Raw genomic sequence first — 7,500 nt, 5'->3', positions numbered from 1 at the left:
TTTGGGTAAAACTTGATGTAGTCTCAATTTATGTCGATAATGATTCTCAAAACAGAAACACAGAAAATGTAAAAAAATTTGGCTGATTGATTGTCGAATAGCTAAAGATAACAAACATAGCCACTCGTCCAAAACGAACTTGTGGCTAATACATATGTATCGCCAATTTTAAATTATACTTTATATTTAAAATGACGGATTGGGTTGAAGTGATTTCAACTTTTTTTTCTTTTTAACCCTGACCAGTGGTAATAAAATGGGTCTGTGATGAACCAACCGGCTTAGAAAAAAAAACTTAATTATTAAAATTTTTAATATCTTGAGATCTGTAATAGGCTGACAATGCATGTGATGATCTGATTGCCCTGTTTTTCATTATGGGAACACCCTGATGTATAATGAGTGTTTTCATCACAGGAGATCTCATGTGGATCATGAGATGAACGACGACTCTGTCTGAATATACTCTTACGACCACTGAGGGCAAGACCGATCTATGAGCGAATGACATAGGTTTTAAACCTTATCCATTACTTATCCGTCTTTTCAGATAACTTTCTTCTAGTTACGTTAGTTAAGGAGTGTGTGGCCTTACACAACGGATTGTGGTAGTGTTGGCAATGATTAAATCAAACTGATTTAATCAAGTGATTAAATCATTGATTTTTTAATTTAAAAAAATCTTTGATTTAAAAATATATATATTTTTTTAATTTGAAAGGAAACAAATTGAAAAATATGGTCTGGAGGTTAATTAAAACTTGAGCATAACTGTGCTGCGTCTATTTATTTTGATATAAAAAATTGCAAGTAATAACTTAGACCAGAACTGGATACCTTAAAGATCAATCAGTAGTAATTCTGTCATAAAATGCATTTTGAGGAAAAGAAGTATTGAAAAAACATCTAACAAATAAAAAAAATCAAATAAAAAAATAAAATCACTGATTTTTTTTTTATTGAAAAAAATAAAAACAAAATCATCAACCCTGGAATGTGGTAATTCCGAGATACGGAATAAACCAGGCGTATAGTAACGCGGTAAACTAATTCATGAAGCTTTTGTGAAACGAAGCAGGTTTCTCAGTCTCTTCATTGTATGATGTTACGCTTAAGTGACTTATCATGTTCCCCCTCATTTTCTCTTGATCTGCAATTTGCTATTTTCCATTTTCTGTTTCTTTTCTTCTTTTGGGGGCAGAGCCACTGTGGTTCTAAGGCATTCGTCTCCATTGCTATTAGAAACGGATTTCGCTCAGGAACCGGAGTCCTGCAAGCAAATGAACATCCTATTGCGGTAATTGCATCTCTTATGCAGGCTGCATATACTATAGTAGATTCACATCAACCGTCCATTTGATGTCGAGGCCAGTCCCTTACGACACTCCTGATTGGCTGTTGATAAGCCAGTCACAGGGCTGGAAACTCTCAGTCTCTCGAGAGAGTTCACATGGGCAGGATGTATGTTCCACCTCTCCTGAGGGGTACTTTTGAAAGCCGTATCCCTCAGGAGAGGGGGAACATAGATCCTACCCATGTGAACTCTCGAGAGAGACTGAGACTTTCCAGCCCTGTGATTGGCTTATCAACAGCCAATCAGGAGCGTCGTAAGGGACTGGCCTAGACATCAAATGTACGGTTGATGTGAATCTACTATAGCTATGCCCGCTTTCGTTCTGATGAAGTCAGGTAATGCCATTTTAATTATTTTAATTTTTTTATCAGTGCGGGTGCTGTCAATTTTATAATTCATGGGTAGGTACCTGTAGAAATAAACGGGGGGGGGGGGGGGGGGGGAGTGGCTATACTATACAAATCGTGAGATTTGATTTAATATTTCAGAATTTATTATTATTATTATTATTATTATTAACTGTAGTAGTAGTAGTAGTATAGATAGTGTGATGTTGATGATAATTGTTATTGTTGTCGATATGAGCAAGCATTCGTATAAAGTAAGCCTGAACAGTTATCATTAGGTTGCAGTGCAAATTTTTTGCAGAAAAAAATATTGGCTCTTGTGTAATAAAACACCAACAGGAAAGGGAATAGAAATAAATAAATGCAAGGGAACAATGAGACGAAACCCTTAAATAGAACAGCAATACGTCTCGGCAAAACTGAAGATTTTTTTTTTTTTTTTTAAAGACTGCTCAAAGTAAGGAATGATTTTATGAAGCAAAGTAGCCGTGGAATCCTTTATATGTTATTGCTGTCAGTCGGGATCCCCTATATATGTTATTTCTGTCAGGCTGAAATATGTCGCTCGGTGGAAACCATTCATCTTAAAAAAAAAAAATAAAATAAAATAAATGAGGGAAAAAAATGCGGTAACATTTTTCAAAAATCTGCCATTTTTTGAAAAATAAAAATCCATTTTAAGCTTCGAGTAATTAAGAATCGAAAAAAAAGACAAAATGGTCTTAATACATTGAGAACAGCCTCATTTTCATGACGATTGAATTATGAATTAATATGTTAATAAGTAAAGCATCCGGCTTTAGAGAAACATCCCGCTTAACGAGAAAAAACGGAATCCGGCTTTCAGATTTTTAAGTTGCTCAAAGCTTCGTAGTAATCGTACAGTTGTGTAATCCCTTCGGGTGTAGTGAAGTAGGGTGATTAATGGATTGTCTTTTATTTATTCAATGCTTATGTCTTTCGTTTTGTTCTGTTCTGTTCGGTCGGATGTGTCGTCCCGTCGTGTTAGTGTCTATATATATATATATATATATATATATATATATAATATATATATATATATATATATATATACACACGTGTGTGTGTGTGTGTGTGTATGTGTGTGTGTGCATAGTACAGTTGTGTAAACATATATCTTCATTCATAATGTTATTGCTGCTGTTTGGTGACGTATCCTTCATTGAGGTGCTTTGGATAATTCCAATGGGATACATTGTAATTCATCACCATCATCATTCCTCTCTCTCTCTCTCTCTCTCTCTCTCTCTCTCTCTCTCTCTCTCTCTCTCTCTCTCTCTCTCTCTCTCTGCTTCTTCTTTGTTAACTCGTCTACTTAAGTTCCCCTAATTTGTGATTGTTTAGTTATTACTGCCACCTGATTCTTCATATTTATTCTTAAGGCTTTACGAGTATTCTCAACTCGACGAAATCTCGCATAGACTCCTTGCCATTTCATGGACCATGTTCCAATAGCAATACTGATCGTGCTAGTCTAATGCAAGACGTTACTTTCTTCTCTAATTTCAGTCCACTTGACGTATTGGTTGGTAATTTTTGCAATTTTAATCAGTCGTAAGAATTTAGTTAACTTCGGTTTTTCCATTACTGTTGACGCTTCGACCCGAAATCATAATGCTCAACTTCTATCCCTTTGATGAATCAGTTGCAACAGCTATTGAGTTCGGTTTTTCTTTTCATCCATAGTTCTCTCTCTCTCTCTCTCTCTCTCTCTCTCTCTCTCTCTCTCTCTCAAAATCCATTTAATTCATTTACCTCCCCATGCCTTGTTTGATATTCTTTATCACGTTTTCTCTCTCCCACTGCTTCCTTTTGCTTGACTCTCTCTCTCTCTCTCTCTCTCTCTCTCTCTCTCTCTCTCTCTCAAAGCCCATTTAATTCATTTACCTCACCGTGCCTTGTTTGATATTCATCTCTCTCCTCTCTCTCTCTCTCATCCTGCCCGTAAAAATGACAGCTAGTCGCCATTTTTAGGATAACCACAACACGACGATAATAACAGCATTGAGGGTTGTTAATCCGTCACTTGTAAGCGAGCTTATTTCAACTTTACTTCGTCGAATACGTCTTCATCATTTTCTCCGAGCTGTGTCGCGACAAATATTTTCCTGGTGTCGGGGTTTGATGCCATTTTGCCTCTAAGGTTTAAAACATTCTTCGTCATTTTTCTAATACCTAAGGTTATTGTTTTATTTCGATCTTCAGAGTTCTGTCTTCAAGAAAGGAATACTTTTAAACGAAGCCTCTTGGTAGTTGTTCACACATGAACTGGCCATTTTTCTTTTATATAAGTTTCTCTCTCTCTCTCTCTCTCTCTCTCTCTCTCTCTCTCTCTCTCTCTCTCTCTCTCTCTCTGTCTGTCTTTAGCCATTTTCATGCTTTATCATTAAACCAATTTGATATCTTGAGACTTTAGTAGTGGTTGTTGCTAGAAATAACTCTCTCTCTCTCTCTCCTCTCTCTCTCTCTCTCTCTCTCTCTCTCTCTCTCTCTCCTCTCTCTCTCTCTCTGACTTTAGCCATTTTCCATGCTTTATAATTTAACCAATTTGATAATCCTTTGACTTTAGTAGTGGTTGTTGCTAGAAATATCTCTCTCTCTCTCTCTCTCTCTCTCTCTCTCTCTCTCTCTCTCCTCCTCATCTCTCTGTCTACACCGCCACTTTTCTCTCTGACTTTAGCCATTTTCCATGCTTTATAATTTAACCAATTTGATAATCCTTTGACTTTAGTAGTGGTTGTTGCTAGAAATATCTCTCTCTCTCTCTCTCTCTCTCTCTCTCTCTCTCTCTCTCTCTCTCTCTCAGTCTTTTTATTTATGTTCCATATTCATTATTAATTTAAACCAATATGGTAACATTTGGACTTGCAGTAGAGGTTGTTGCCAGAACATCTTTGTTTACAACACTTGGATGGTATTTATTGTTTACTTAACTATTTCGACTGTGTATTTCTGAGTAGGGCTGTTAACTGTTGTCTGTTGCAGTAAATAAATCATAAGTATCATATACCACTTAGCTATCTGACAAACTTTCTATGAGGAAACTCATTATAGAATTGTCACTTAAGAGCTATAAAGAGCTAGACATTTCGCAAACATACGTCACCCATTTTGCTTAAATTGAGGGATACATTACAATGCTGTAAGTGTATGAAAATGATCTCCAGTAAAAACTAGAGCTATAAAAATATAAACATTTTACAAACATACTTGACCCGTTTTGCTCAAACTGAGCGATACATTACGATGCTGGAAGTATATGAAAATGATCTCCAGTTATGTATGTGAAAACGTATCACTTTGTAGAGCACAGACTGTGGCACTGCAGTTTCCCCATGACATTGCCGAAATCATTGTAATATGCTCTCCTCATGAAAAGGACCGGATCTTTGTATATATATTTCGACAGGGCGACTTTACCCCGGCCGCGTATTTGTCGCTAGATGGTTTGATATCGTCTGTGATGAAAGCCACCTACCTGGCTTTCAGGTAGCAATCTATCATCCGTGCAGCGGCAACCTCAATTGTGCAATCAAGCCTCTCGGGGCTTTGGCTCCACCGGTCGGAGTCCGGTAATGGATTATCTGAGCGGCATTGTGAAACCCGGGGACCAGACGCGTGTCCGCCGGAGTATATATATATATTCATATAGGAGCCATGTCAAAAAGGATGTTTTATATGTATATCTTTCAACGGGATATATTTTCCATTTATTTTCGCCGCCGGGGACAGAAAAATGCGCCGCTTTTTTTTCCTGAATTTTTTTTTTTCTTTATGCGATGTCGGCATCACTGCCAGGGCACATAAAAGCCTTTCTGTGGCTTTCTGGTCTCGGATGAATTTAGGCGTGTACTTGCTTGTATAGTTTTTAATCCCCCGTTTTTCTTTTCTTTTTTATTTATTTTTATTTATTTTTCTCTTCTCTTCCGATGTCGTAGCGAATGTTACCGTTTTGTATGAGAATGATTTTGACGTTGCCATCCATAGTAAACCTCCCTGAGGGCTTGATTTCGAGGTTATATTCTGTTTAAGAGAGAAGTTACAATTTGTTTCCACTTTAATGCAGTTTATATGTTAGTTCCATGTTAACCGCAATCTGGTTGTTAAAATCCTCCGTATCCGTCAAACATAATTAACCGTTTGTTTGCAGTAATATATAAACTAGCAATATACGGAGCATAACCAGCTCCGTTTCAGGGAATCCCTTCTCACCCCCACCCGCATCGGATAGGGGGGGTGGGGCGCGGGAAAGGAGTCCCCACTATAACCCTGCCAAGTTTCATGCCCATCGGATCAGCCGTTTGGCCGTGATTGAATGACAGACGGACGGATAGACATAGTAAGATAATAGGCTGCTCAATTGCATAGTTATTCCTCCATCCTCATTATGTCTGGGACCACTTGTCATTTTAATTTTTCAGTTCATGTAATTTTTCGTCATTTTTTATGACTGGGTCATTTTGTCACGTCTTTGCCGTTTAATGGGTATGACGTGTATATTATCCGTTCTGTATTGAACGCATGACGTTGATATCGGTCTGAATAAGAGTTCACCAGTTCGAGTCCCAACGCGACTAGTGGAAAGCTTAGGCGTGAGGCTTGCAACCGCATCCTTTGCGTGTGACCAAAAGTCCCATTGAGGGATATATACATATACAATATATATATATATATATTATATATATATATATGTTATATATATGTATGTATATATATATATATATATATATATATATATATATATATATATATATATATATAATATATATAAGGTGTGTGTATGTATGTGTGCGCGCGTATGTGTTTGTGTATATCCCTCGTTGATGAATTAACTACGCAACTTTTACAACATGTGGCTCTTTATAACTCACACAGAAGGCTCACCAACAGCACATCAGACCCCTTGACTTTATCCACTCCGTGTATGTATATTTCTTCTCGGGTATTAAAACGTTTTCATCCTACCATCTGCCATATCTTCATGCGCAACAAATTTTATATCTATCTATCTATCTGTCTATCTATCTATTTAAATATAAATTAAATAACCCTGATGTTTTGTTTAAACTTTTATCTACCTGAAAAATGGTATGTCTTCCTGTTAGATCAGGTCTAACATAGGCCATATGTTATATATTATACATAATCAGCATTTTTATTCCCAGATTAGACGTGTAGTTATTTGGTTAATAAAGGTCCTTTTGAAGTGTCTTGGTTTATGTAAATGCCCACCTACACACTCATGTAACGGTGGATGCCCAACCTGTGAAAAAGAAGGTAAAAGGTGAAGTTTCTGTGTTCATAATTCCGAAGTTGCATTTCATTTTCTTAATTCGCCTTTTGCAGTTTTTATTTTGAGTATACTGGATGAGGATTGACCTCGTTTGGCCCATGTGCATTTAAGTAAGAGACATGAAAATATGTTGCTTCGATTTCCTGTACTCTGGTTTGTAGAACCAAACAATTCACGTATGTTCATTTATTCTTTTTCTTTTTATTTAATTATTTTCTTTTTCTTTTTGCTTGTTATTGCGTATGCGTTTCCTCCCAAATGTAAATATTTCCTTCGATCTTGTCTCTCTCTCTCTCTCTCTCTCTCTCTCTCTCTCTCTCTCTCTCTCTCTCTCTCTCTCTCGTCTCTGCCCCAATCTTCTTTTCCTCGACTTGTGTTCTTGTACCTTCGGATCTGGGCAACCCCCCTTCCACCCCTTTGCTTCTTCCTCCCCCTCCGCCCTCCCCCCTGCTGGTTAAGCCCCACAAATAACCAGTTTTCGTTCC

At 37.2% G+C, this 7,500-nt stretch overlaps 1 protein-coding gene across 1 annotated transcript in view; it reads left to right on the top strand.

Annotated features, from left to right (window-relative positions):
• The window catches only part of LOC135208552 (uncharacterized), a 238,518-nt gene that overhangs the window by 174,573 nt on the left and 56,445 nt on the right, over positions 1 to 7,500 (top strand). The gene's annotated exons all lie outside the window — the stretch shown is intronic.

This window comes from Macrobrachium nipponense, chromosome 35 (assembly GCF_015104395.2).
Source record: "Macrobrachium nipponense isolate FS-2020 chromosome 35, ASM1510439v2, whole genome shotgun sequence".
NCBI lineage: Eukaryota > Metazoa > Arthropoda > Malacostraca > Decapoda > Palaemonidae > Macrobrachium > Macrobrachium nipponense.
This window is presented reverse-complemented; position numbering and strand designations above follow the sequence as displayed.